The following is a 12976-nucleotide window of genomic DNA, read 5'->3' as shown; positions in this document are numbered from 1 at the left end:
TAACGTTCCTGCCAAATAATTTTTATAAAATTAATTCCATATTTTAGTTATCCTCAGTTTTAATTTATTTTGAAGGTCAACAAACTTTATTCCGAAGGTGTGGTGCTAACACTCCTGCCAAATAATTTTATAAAATTAATTCTATATTTTAGCTATCCCCAGTTTCAAATAAAATCCTTTCCATTTGCTTATTACGATTATAATCACGTTCAACAAACCCTCTATAAAACTAATTAAATTCAACGCAAATTTTTGTATAGTATTGTACTCTCGCATGTGGAATTACCCTTCCATTTGTCAATTGTCTCGCAAATTACGTCACGAAATGACGTCTCAGTCTGCGCCCATGCAGAGAATAGGGTACTTTGGATCCATTTGCAGGGAATTATTGAATAATGGTAGGAGAAATGACGTATAACGAAAGAAAGCGATACTACAACGTTGAAATACGGGGATTTAAAGAGACTCGTTCATGAGAATTTCACGGAACGATACTTGCTCGCCGGGTTGGCTCGCTAAAGGCATAATATACATTTCTTCGCGAGAATCGAGAAAGAAAAGCATTAAAGAAACGTGAACGCGCGGTATTGTGGAGCGCTGAATCGGAATCTCATAAAATGAAAAGTGGAAAGTGATGATTGGCGCCACGAGTAGTGCTCGGTGCAACGATCGTGCTACTCGCGGAATAATTTTAACGCGATTAGAGAGCAGAATAAACGTCAACGTTGTAGCCAAATTTTTATACAACACCATGGAAACGTTACAATTTTGTACTGAATTATTTAACCACATTTTTAGATATTCTTGAAATATAATAAATGCTGCTTAAGTTTATAAAAATTTCCTGGCATGGAAGTATAATAAGAAACTCTATGAAAACACAATTTACCTACATGTTTCACCTGTTCGTTCGTGTAATATTACACTAAATTTCCTAATAAATAGAACTTTAATTTAAATACATTACATTAAAGCAACTCGAATTTCGGTAACTTGTACATTTGCAACAAATTTTGTTTAATTTTTGGTAAAAGTTTTGTACCGCAGGAAATTTGAATGGCTCGAATTTCTAAGCTAACAGAACGAACCGAAGCGAGTCTACAAGCTTGTAATTATGTTCGTAATCCATTATAATCTGTTCATAAAATATTGAAAGCTTAAAATCATTCGAGCGATTGTAGCTGCCGCTTCAACTCGTAATCCTTACGGGGAACGATAAATATATATTATTCGAAAATTTTCTAAGAGGATTAGTGCCGTCTGGTAAATTATATTACGATTTTAATGTCATAAAATATTCAGCGTGTCGCTATCGACATGAAACTGAAATTACGTGTTACAGATTGGAAAATTATTTTCACTAATGCTCACCTGTATCAATTTATCGCAATAATTTTATGGAAATAATACTTAATCAAACAATTATAGAAATATCAAAATGAATATTGCTTAAATATAACGTATTTAAAGATTTCCAACTCCTTAAGTAGTGAATGTATGGTTAGTCCTACATAAAACATAATAAAAATAATCTAGAGGTGATTGAGCTCACAGAAATCAATATCAATGATATAATGATGTTGATACAAATATATTAAAAAATGATGCACACTTAAATATGTCATGTCCATTTGGTAAAAATATTTCTTATTTCCAAAATAGATTCTTATTAAATTATTGTCCACAGTGCTTGCGATTTAATAAATCGATACTTTAAAGTATTGTCTAGGGTTTCTCAGCAATTGAACAAAATACTAATCCTCGCTGCTGTTATTCTTTATTTGTTCCCCGACAAGAAACGTTTTCAATTTACCAAAGTTCGAAAATTTGTCTTTGTGCCCGCATCGAAATCGTCGCAATCCTCTTTTGTGCTCCGGTTCCCTCTGGTACGTGCAATGGATTCGGCTCGAACGGGACAGTATTTCTCTTTTCTTCGACCTTTCTTAGCCGTCGCCTTCGTTTTATGTACATACGTATTTCACTCGATAGGGTCAGCCGACACTACGTTCAATGCGAGCTGACGAACAGCGCCAGGAATTACTTTCGTTTCATCTCTGGCTTCCCCGAGCCTTTTTTCAAATTCAATGTCCCGCCAATTGTTCCTTTTCGATTTCCTTTCCCAGTCAGCCCTCGCCTCGTCCACGAGAAGCTCTCCAGACTCGCCCCCGTCGCATCCTCGAATAAAAATTCGATAGAAAATCGTTTGGCACTGTTCCCACTTCGAAAGATTTTTTTCTAGATAGAAGAGGTTACTAATTTTGGTAAAAAAATTGGAGAAAATTAAAAGTTTATGATCATTTATGCTACTTGTTATATTGCAGCAGTTTTTAACAATTTCGATTTGGTTCTTCTTAGTAATTATTCAGTTAGTAAAATTATATGTCAACTTAGAATCTGATAACTAAAAATTGTTCATTTAATTAAATTAAAAATTATATTTATTTTAATTTGAACGCTCTTGTCAAGAAGATTGAGAATGTCTAGAATTCAGTTCTGTCATAGAAATAATGTCTAAAATTTTCTTTTCACAGTAACAAATCTTCTCCTTGGTTTCCAAGTCTTCCAAATGTAAAATTAAATATCCTTCTTCGTTAATAAAAAATTCAAATCATTATTTAAATGTCAACTCTATCTTAGCTGATCATTCGTTTACTTTCGATATACATAATAGGAGGATCCGATGGTTTGTCGATCATTTTTTCAGTTAAATTCGAATCGTGTTTAGAAACGTTGCCCTTTGTCCGAAAGGAGTTTCCATTTGGCCTGTGTCCATAAAATTTCTTGGTCGGTTAGTTGGAAACTCGTTTTCAAGAAAGCATATGCCGGGATTCGAGTAAACGATGTGGACGACTTTATCCGATCAGCGAAAAAGTCCTTGGCCTGTTTCCTGTTTTTATTGAAATCCTTTTAACCTCGGATACCTCGAAGAGACGGGACTTAAGTACCCAACTCCGTATGTACTGGGGACTGGAGTCGTAAAGAATTGTGTTTCCTCCCCCGATTCCTTTTAAACTTCACCGCCCGTATCGCGACCTCGCTATTTCAGCTTAAAAATGGCGGAAACCGAGCTCGGCGATAACATTTCCGAATTCTATTTCCCGCTGACAAACTCGTTGCTGAGGTTACGAATTAATTTATCGGAGATAATTGGAAGCTTTAGTATTACAAGCATTATTAATTAGAATAACATTACGTCTAATTATTTAAAATTAATAGTGCATTAATATTGAAGATTGTAATTATACAAGTCTCGCATATTGAACCAGCTGTAAATTATTTCAGATATTTTATAAATACAAAATAATTACTGGCTAATAATTATATTAAAAATGGTGGAATTACGAAGCAATTTCAACGAATTTATATCTATCGATACTCAGTGTTTCATGTGAGATTAATTTAGTACTACCACTATCCACTATCCACTCGTGATAGAAATACATAATCATAAGAATATTTATTCTCAGCTTTCCGAGTGAAATAATTATTATAATTTCTTGAGTTCCTTCAATTTTTATTTAAATTTGTATTTTTCTGTTCAGAGAACATTTTTATCCTCTTTTCTGCATCCAGCATCTAAGAAACAACGAACTTTAGATTTTCCTTACAGTATTCGTTAAAATATTTTTTATTCAGTACGAATACGTTGCTTCCACGAATGCCGGGTATTGGTAAATTTAATAAGGGAACGGAAATGTATTTAATTAATATAAATGTCCCCTTTTCCGCTCATTGCAGTCCATTACGCGCGAAAGCAGCGAATAATTGGTCTTCGGGAATCTCACTGTAAATTCTGCATGAAGTATAATTTGTGCTCGCGGAGCTGAAAATTCTCATAAGTTCTGTTCACCAAAGGGAAAAAATTGCATCTCACGGCGCAGTCGGCCGCCTTACGTTTGCCTTCCAGAATGTTTTATGTAACGAATGTAATAACTGTCGTCTCTGAAATACTTCTTTGAAGTTCTTTACCTTTTAAGTATTTAGCAGAGAATTTTCTTCGAGCGGTAAGACGATAAGAGGCGCTGTTATATGAAAAAAGTCCACCCAACTGATTGAGGGACAAGATGAATCTCTAGTTTCTCGCGATGTTCAGCACATCTTTCACATTTCTTGTAAATTATATATATTGTACACATTTATTACACTTTTAATCGAATTAAACAGGATTCTAATATTTATGACAGGTTAAGTTATATGTTTTGGTTATTATAGAAATTGTAGGATTAAAATATAATCAATAAATCAACTATTATAATGATTCTCTCATCCTACTAACCAAATCTACATTTGAAAAATAAAATAAATATTGGAATATTTTTAAACTATATCTCTTACTACAAATCTAACGAAAATTATGTAAATGATAGGAAAGAATGGTATCATGAAAAAGTCCACATTTGGATACAATGATTTCAAGCGGAAACCTAAAAAGTATAAATTGATACGAAGTAAATCATATTACAGTGTGAATATTCTTAGGCAAATTCATGCTAAAGCCGAGATAGTTATATGATATTCAGTTATGGTGCTCCGCTAGTAACTCGAACATCAAAATTCTGCAAGGATTTCAGCTTGTAACAATGAAACTCAACCGTGGATCGTTTAATTCAAGAACTATTACCTTTCATGCTTATCAAGCCACTAAGGACAAACTCGCTCCGAAGTTAATATACCCTAAAGATGATCTGTGCATTCTGAAATGACGTGATCCCTCGTATCTACTGCAGAACTGCAGAACAGACATAATCGTTTAACTTTCAAATATATTCTGTATAAATTAATAGCAAATGAATTCTCGTTTAGCCACAATCGTAATTAATATTTCAAGTGTTTAGTATAATCTTAATTCTCTAGGACAGTGGTATCCATTAGCTACAGTTTATTTATCAAAATTTCGTACATAATGAAAATTATATTATGTTTTTATTAATTAAAGTCGTTAAATACAACCCTACAAATTATTGCGTACATAAATTTGAAAGAGTATACATTGAGTTTAATCTATAAATAAAAATCACTTCTTCCCTCTCCTTTAAAGATAGACAGCGATTCTGTCGACGTATCCATTTTGAAAAGATAGGAAAAAACTTGCGGATGCTTTTCTTTCAAAGAGTAACGCAATTAATCCATTTATACCTTCTGGTTGCCACTGGAACCATTCATGACGTTTCCATGAAACTAGAATCCCAGGCAACAGGAAAACCGTTACGATAACTATCTCCAGACAAATAAATATGATTAAGGCAATGATCCATCGATCCGGCGGGAAGTTTGACGGTTGATCAGGAAACAGAAGTATCGCTCCATGATCGAACGTAATTTAATTCTGTTTGTACAGAGTAATAAGCGCCGAATTGCAACTTCCATCGGTATTTTCTGATCACGAGATCGACGAGATTTTGATAAGATTGGCAATACAGTTCAAAATATACCAATATGTATTGAAGTTTTTACAGAAAAAAAATAACATGTCGAATTGAGTAACCTCCTCCTTTTTGAAGTCGTTTAAAAAGTGTATATACTGTATACTACTGTCAGGTATCTTTGATCGATGGATCATTGCCTTTTATGGAAATCGAGGAAATGTCTTTCCTTTACCAATTTATTTCCCATTTTGTATTAGTAGATTGTTTCTTGGCGATGTACATTCAATTAATTCATGTGTAATTATTTAGCGAAAAAGGAAACGTAGCAATTAGAATATAATATATTGTCAATGTGTAATAAATAGCTTCAGTGTATTTATTTTCTTGTTTTCTATTGATTGTATGTTATTGAATTCTACCAATTTTTTAAAAATAATTATTTCCTTACACCTAACAGAACCTGAACAGAACCTCTTACAACAAGTTCTAAAACAATTACGAATAAAATAAACAATTGCGTGAAAGTTGCTAACGAAAATCAAAGGAACCGCACCTTTTTAATTGTGTAATTTCTATTTAGAGAAACTAGTTTTCCTACAATATATTTGCAAACAGCTACGATTTTTCGTACACGCTTTTTCGCAGAATGAACGTGAAAATACAACCGAAAGGAAAATGGTTTCATGGCGAAAAGATGGTTTCTTTATTTTGATTACAGGTCACGAGCCACTATTCTCTCCTCCTTCGTTTCCGTCCTATTCTCGACAAGTGACACGGTTTCCCGTGAATTTCTCGGGTTCTTATTATCAAAAAAAAATAAGAAAAAATTCCAACAGGCTTCCCTTGATTCAACTTTAAGCAATGGTAGCAGCGGAGAGAAAAGAAAAAATCCCGGAGTACTTAACCTGTTTCCTGTTATCTCTTGATAGCCTCTTATTTCGCGGACGCCACATAGAATTTGCACGGAATTCGTTGTTCCGCGCAGGAGTAATTAAGCAGACAAACAAAAAAATACCAAAGAAAAGACAACAAAAAAAAAAACGACAACATCGAAGGCACTTCCTTTCTCGGGCAGTAAGCTGAGTTCCCGCGATTATTATCCTTTGGACATTTTTTATTGTCTGGAATATTCACTGCCGCGCTGTTGCCCCTCAACGGAAAGGAGTTCGCGGCGAACCGATTCACTGTGAATTTTCTACAGTGAGTTTCAAGCTTGCTGAATTGGCCAAGTTCATCTGGGGCTCGTGTACTTAGATCTGACGTTCGGCAACGGGACTCTTTTCTATGAGGGTTATTAATTGACATTCTTTTAGGGATTTTGTTTGTAATTTCAGGGGCCCTTCGGTGTTTAAATCATTTATTTATGTGTACAGTATAATTTTCTTTATCTATCTATATATATATATATATATGACTTTTCTTTTGTAAGGGAAGAAAATTCTTCCTGTTAGAGTTTCTTTTATTGCGCAGGCCCGTTATTTAAAAACAATATTAAAAATGTTTTAATTTAATTTTAATGAGAATCAAATTTGATATAAAAAAGCTAAACGAGTTGTTCCTGTATATTTTATAATAAGGACAGAATTAAATAAAATCTCGTCATTCTCATCTACTTCGATCTACACACCCCCATCCTTTTCACTTACCCCAAAGCAATTATTTAAAAAACCGTGTACCTCCTTTCATTCCTCGCAAAACATTCTCAAAATAGCTCAAATCCCACACTCAAAAATCTTCAGCATACCCAGTGATCAGTCTCGATCGATTAAAACAATCGCCAAAATTAATACGCAGTCACGAACGACGTCAGCAGCGCCAGCGATTCCCTCTCCCCCTCCATCCCTAAATCGAAGAGAGAAGTTCGCAGAGAATGGGGCTCGGCGTTTAATTGAAATCGAAAAAAAGACGCCCGAAGCGCAACATCCTGCTCCGATTCTCCTAGGAGCACCCTCCCCAGGTCCGGCGGCTCAGTCGACCTAACCCCCGAGACCCATCGTCCCTTTAGCCTTCACCCCTTTTTTTTTTGCCGGGTTCCACGGAGCCGGAGCGGGCCGCCATTGTAAGTTCCTCGGCGTATCTCTGTTATCGAAGTAAATCCACGTAGTCCCTGCCCTCCCCAGGCTCGAACGGCGACGCTGCTCCTCGAAATAAGGAAGGACGAAAGGAAGCGCTTATACCTCGAGAGGTATTCTCTTCGAGGGCTCTGGAAGAGCCAGGCTATATATATATATATATACATGTATATACCTCTCCCTCGCACTCTCTTGATATATATACACAGCGAGAAAGAGGGAGGGAGAGGTGTACGGGGAGGGTTGGTCGCGTCTCTTCGTCCAAAAGGGATTTGCGACAACTTCGGGACAGGGGTGGAAGGTACGGGGAGAAGAAGGGTGGCTGGATTCAGAAAGAGTCGTTGGCGATGCAGCCGGCGGGGCAGTTTCGTCGTTTCTTCGGTCTTCCGCTTGTAAAGAGGCTTGCTTTCCCACCTCGATATCGCCGATATCCTCTTTGTTCCTGGGCTTCCTTCTCGTCCGCTTCGCATTAAGGATGCTCTGACCCCGTGAAATGAAAGAAAATAGACCGGAGCAAACGGCCTCGACGTCGTTGCCCGTAGACTCCTTTTCCAACGACCCAACCCGACCCCGGGAAATTAATGGAGAGTTGATAATTGGCGAGAATTTAATCTTGGACTTTGACGGCACCCGGGGCCTCGAAAATGGGGTGAACGTGGAGAATACGGTGAGAAGTGGGGCGAGGGTTGGGGAAATTTTCTTTTGAGATAGTTTGACCTTTGAGGTTTCGAAAAGTCGTCATCTTTAGTGCGGTGAATGACTGATGGATCCTTTTTTAGATCACTTATTTTAATTCAAATATTTATACTTAGTATCTGGGATAGAAGGGGAAGTGAATTCCCTGTCGGTAATGTACAGGACTTGTCGATAAGACTCGATAATGTAGAAGAATCGATCTGCAAAACAGGTTGCAGCGTAGGTAGTACAGAACACTCTGTTGGTATGATCATAGTTTAGTTCATCACTTTTAGACGAACTAAAAAATACTGTCATGTTGTGTTTTCATACCAAAACAGTAAAGTTGTTCTTTATTAACTGGTAAACATTTTCATTTCTCTCCTTGGCAATGGGTATTTGACTTGTAGAGTACTTGTTGGTAAAACTAGATTGGGTAGCATTCAGTTGATAAGGTAAATCACTCTACAGATAGAGTAGATCACTCTTGCTAAAGTGAAACGTTTATTTCAATTTTATTCTTAGCACCCTCATCAGTAATAGCATTAATAAATCTAAATTTCCATAAAAGTTTCTTTTCGTTCCTCTAGTTTCAAATTTGTACATTTTCCTTCTTTAAAACACGTTCCCGAGCAAACTCAGGGATTCTTTTCAGAAGAAGGCTCTTCTCTTTGCTCTTTCCTTCTTACTTGGTATGCAAAACGCACCGTGCATACAAGAACGCTCGATTTGAATCGTTCAATTTTTGATGTTCCAAAGAACCAGAAAAAGAACAGGGGGTTTCCCTAGCACCGAGCAATGTAAATTTTCTCATTAAAGAATTTGTTTTCGAAACCGTCATTTATGCAGCTCCGTTATAAGGCTCGAGTCAATCCAGTCGATTCCATTTCTGAAATGTATATTTAGAGCAGGTTCTTTGAAGGACGCATCACCATTAAAAGAAAAAGGGAACCGAGAAATCCTCGGCTCCTTTGTTTCTCTTTCAACAACGAAGCTTTCTTTTCTCGCTTCGACGTCTTCAATACGGTCTTTGTTTGTGCCATTTTCCTACCCCCAACCCCTACCCCTACGCTGCGTTAAAAACGCTTTGTTGCGGATTCAAGGAGAGAGGGTGAGTGAAATGAAAGAAATTATTGAGGTATACTTTCCACTCTCGACGCTGTTAGTTTTTATCAAGAAAATTCTAAGACCAAGCAAAAGTTATCGATAACAAGTCCTAGATGGGAATTCATCATCCACTGACGTACCTTAAAACGTTTACGGAGTATCCTTTCTTTGACATATTGCATTCGATCGTTACTTTATTAAAGGGGTAGCTTGTTATTTCAAGCAGAAAACTATGATGCCTTTATGATTTTCTTCAAAAATATGCACTGACCATATTTACTTGAATAATTTTTTAAGGGTGTATATAATGTTAAAGTAAACGCTAAAATTGCCATCCTAATTCTTTATGCTATTACATAAACCTCAGCAAAACATAGAAGTGTTTAAATATTTTACTCTATTCGACATAAACAGTTTTTGGTAAAACAGAAAATAAAATTCTATTTCAGGAGAATTTTAAAAGAAAACTAGCTAGTGATAACTACCCCTTAAATTGCCAACAGTTACTTACTCGTAAGCAAATTACGAAATAAATCAGATACTTCCTCCCAGACTTTCTTAAAGCAGCCATTTATTTCCTCATCTTTTAGCGTTGGGAACGCGACTCACAAGTGGGACGATCGATGTCGCGTCCCAGAAGGACTCCAAACATAAGGAATGTGTTCTGTTGGTGATGTAGAACATTCTGTCGATAATATATTACGTTCTGTTGGCAATGTAGAACACTCTATCGATAAATTCTTTGACTGACTAGAGTTCTACATTACCGGACCTCACAGACAGTTTTCCACATTATCTACACAGTAGTAAATACTAAATTCTTTTTTGTCCAAAATCTTTGTCTAATAGATTCTTTGTCAAAAATTGAAGGAACTTGTTGCTCCTACATACTTTTTCATCTACCTAAAGACTAAATGTAATTCACAGGTGTGTAGATCAATGCCTCTCTCGTCCCATAATGACACTAGACGCTCCACGAAGATTATACACGGCAAAGTCGAACAAATTAGCTTTCACAAATTAAACCTTGCCCTCCCTCGTCCCTCTCGGTCTTCCATCGACGACGAAGTTCGCCTACGGATAGAATTTACAGGAATTCGCTCCGTACATCGATGGTCTATAAAACTTGGCCCGATAAAGGATACCCCTACGACTCCTGGAAAATTTACTGGACACGATGTCCTTCGCCGCTCCACTCCAGGATACTTCTTAGTGGGATCCATAGGAGGATCCCTTTCCCGCTAGGAAGATACGAGCGTGGACATTGTTCGAGACCTCGTTAAAGTTTCAGAATACGAGGGAAAGGGTAGCCCGTTCGTTCCACGAGCCGAGGAAGTTTCACGGAGGAAAACCGGAATACGTTAATGCGATGGTTTTCATCGACGGACGGGATTGTATTTTTTAACATGCTGCCGAGTTTTCTTCGGTTCGACATGATAATTACACGAGTGAGACCGCGGGCTTTTGTGGCTTTCTCAGGGACGTGCTCGAGGATTCTTTCATTGAATTACTAAGAGGACTCTGAAAGACTTCTTTTCGATGCTGAGAAGTCCATATTTTGTTTTCAAACAATTCCTGGTTGGTCAAAGTGAGCTGTATTAATTTGCACATATTCAGGTCAATGAGAAATGTATTTTCATTTGGCCAGTTTAATTGCTGATTACATGAATTGTGTACATTCGAATAGTATCATGTATTACTAAAATGTACGTTTAACACATTTCGTCAAATGAGTTGTATTGTTGCCCCATTGCGACAATAGTATAATCGTAGTAATATAAAGTATTCACAACCCAGTCCCATATTTAAACAAGGATTCTTATGCAGAATAGACATCTGATGAAAATTTAATTAATTGAGTAACCAGGATAATTATAGAATAAAAAAATTAATAGTTGAGTTGATGTCGAGGTATTGTTTTTGATAATGCTAACAGTTTCCACAGCAACATTTTCCAAATCAATAAATAAAGACTTATATTACACTAAAGTGACAACGATGAAAAATGTTCTGATAATCCACAAATCATTTTCTCTATTTTCTATTTCTATGTCCGCAGCAAACGTACCCTAAGAGAAATCGTTTAGGACCCTCGTCCATTACTAGAATCGAAGTAGCCTGACGTTACAGGCTCGCTTACGGCCTGTTTTATCCGCGCTAAATCTCGGATCTCGATTATAGTTACGAGTATAGACCAAACGGCGTTCGCGCTTAACGATGTCGTTTCCACCGTGTAACTCATTGCAGGATTAATGCAATTACTGTGAGGGCGAGAGGGGGGGGGGGAGGGAGACAGATCAACGTATCAGACACTTCTCAAGGGCAATAAAGGTACCCTTCTTATTCGTTGATCAGACCCCATCGCCAACTTGTTGCACTTTCCGCTCGTCTCTGCTCCCTTTCTTCTTCTTTTTTTCATTCTCGATGGGCGTTTGCCGAGAATGTCGTGAAAACGACACGCAGTCCGCGATAATGGTTAACTTGGCCACGGTTGATGAACGTTTACGGCCACCTTCGCACGTTTATTCCGTGTCTGTTTCATGGAACGTGTCACGAGTGCGATTCAAATGACTTCCTTGGGTTTTAGTTGGAAAATTTATGAGACAGGAGCCAGACAGGTTGACAGGATAAATATACTCTAGCTGGCGTTCCTCGCCGTTTGTTAACAACACCTTTTTATGTAGTTATTTAGTTTGAACATCAGTATTTTTTATTTACAAATGAATGTATCGGATTTAATAGTTTTCTTTACTCGCCGTAGAATTATTTGAGACTCGTTGTTAAGAATGTAGAAGTCTGTCGATAACACAGGACGCTCTGTAGGTCGATAAATCAGGTCCATCTTTTGATAACGTAGAACGATCCATCGGTAATTTCTCCGATCAATTATGAGTTCTACGTTACCAAGCCTCACTGACGTTGCCTACACAATACTGTACCTCATCGACTACGATCTGTTATTTGTAATACATAGTTAAGATTTTTTCATGATAAATTTTTAATTATTATATTCTTCAATTATGTCACGATTGCAATAATGTATTGGTTCGAAATTTAAGCAACTCGTTGCTCCAGTGTACGTTTGTTATCTGCCTCCTGACATTAAACGTTTTTCCGACTATAACGACGCGTGGGTTGAGGTATTCTTCTGGGATCGCACCGAGCTCTTCGAAGAAGGTCCAAGAGCGCGTTAAGTGTACGTTTCGCCCTCGTCGATGGCATTACACCGGATATGGAGCAAATGGGGTGGAGTGAGAAGTCTTTAGCCGTGGAAACGGTCGTAAGGCTGTCACGCTGGGGATGAACTTAGATGTGCCTCGCAGATAGGAAGCGGAACGTGCCTGTCGTTGTACGGGATTTCTGGGCTAAAGAAGATCCTCTATATAGATGGCCACATAATTGGGTCGACATAATTTTCTGCGTTCGACACGGGAACCGAGTGATCAGATTCCTGGCATTTTCCGTCCCTTGATGAGAGATTAGAAAATGGTATCGCGATGTTGCACGCTGAGAAGATGGATTCCTTCGGTCCAGAAGCTTCATATTAATTTAGTTCTTATTCATTATTTTATATATTTTAACAATTTACACAATGTTATGGCTTTTATAAAAATTTATGAAAGTATAACTGTTAGATTAATGAGGATTTGTCGATGAAAATAAGGCATAACACGACCCCAATCGGACTACTTGCAATTAAATGTATTGTGTGAAGAATGAAAAAAGCCGACCTAGGTCAAGAACATTGCATGGTAC

General features: G+C 37.2%; 1 protein-coding gene across 4 annotated transcripts in view; it reads left to right on the top strand.

Moving 5' to 3' along the window:
* Positions 1-12976, top strand: part of LOC128880023 (uncharacterized) — a 678051-nt gene that overhangs the window by 503672 nt on the left and 161403 nt on the right. The window lies entirely within an intron of this gene.

Source organism: Hylaeus volcanicus, chromosome 7 (genome assembly GCF_026283585.1).
Source record: "Hylaeus volcanicus isolate JK05 chromosome 7, UHH_iyHylVolc1.0_haploid, whole genome shotgun sequence".
NCBI lineage: Eukaryota > Metazoa > Arthropoda > Insecta > Hymenoptera > Colletidae > Hylaeus > Hylaeus volcanicus.
Note: the sequence above shows the minus strand (reverse complement) of the source record. Positions and strands in the feature narration are given on the sequence as shown.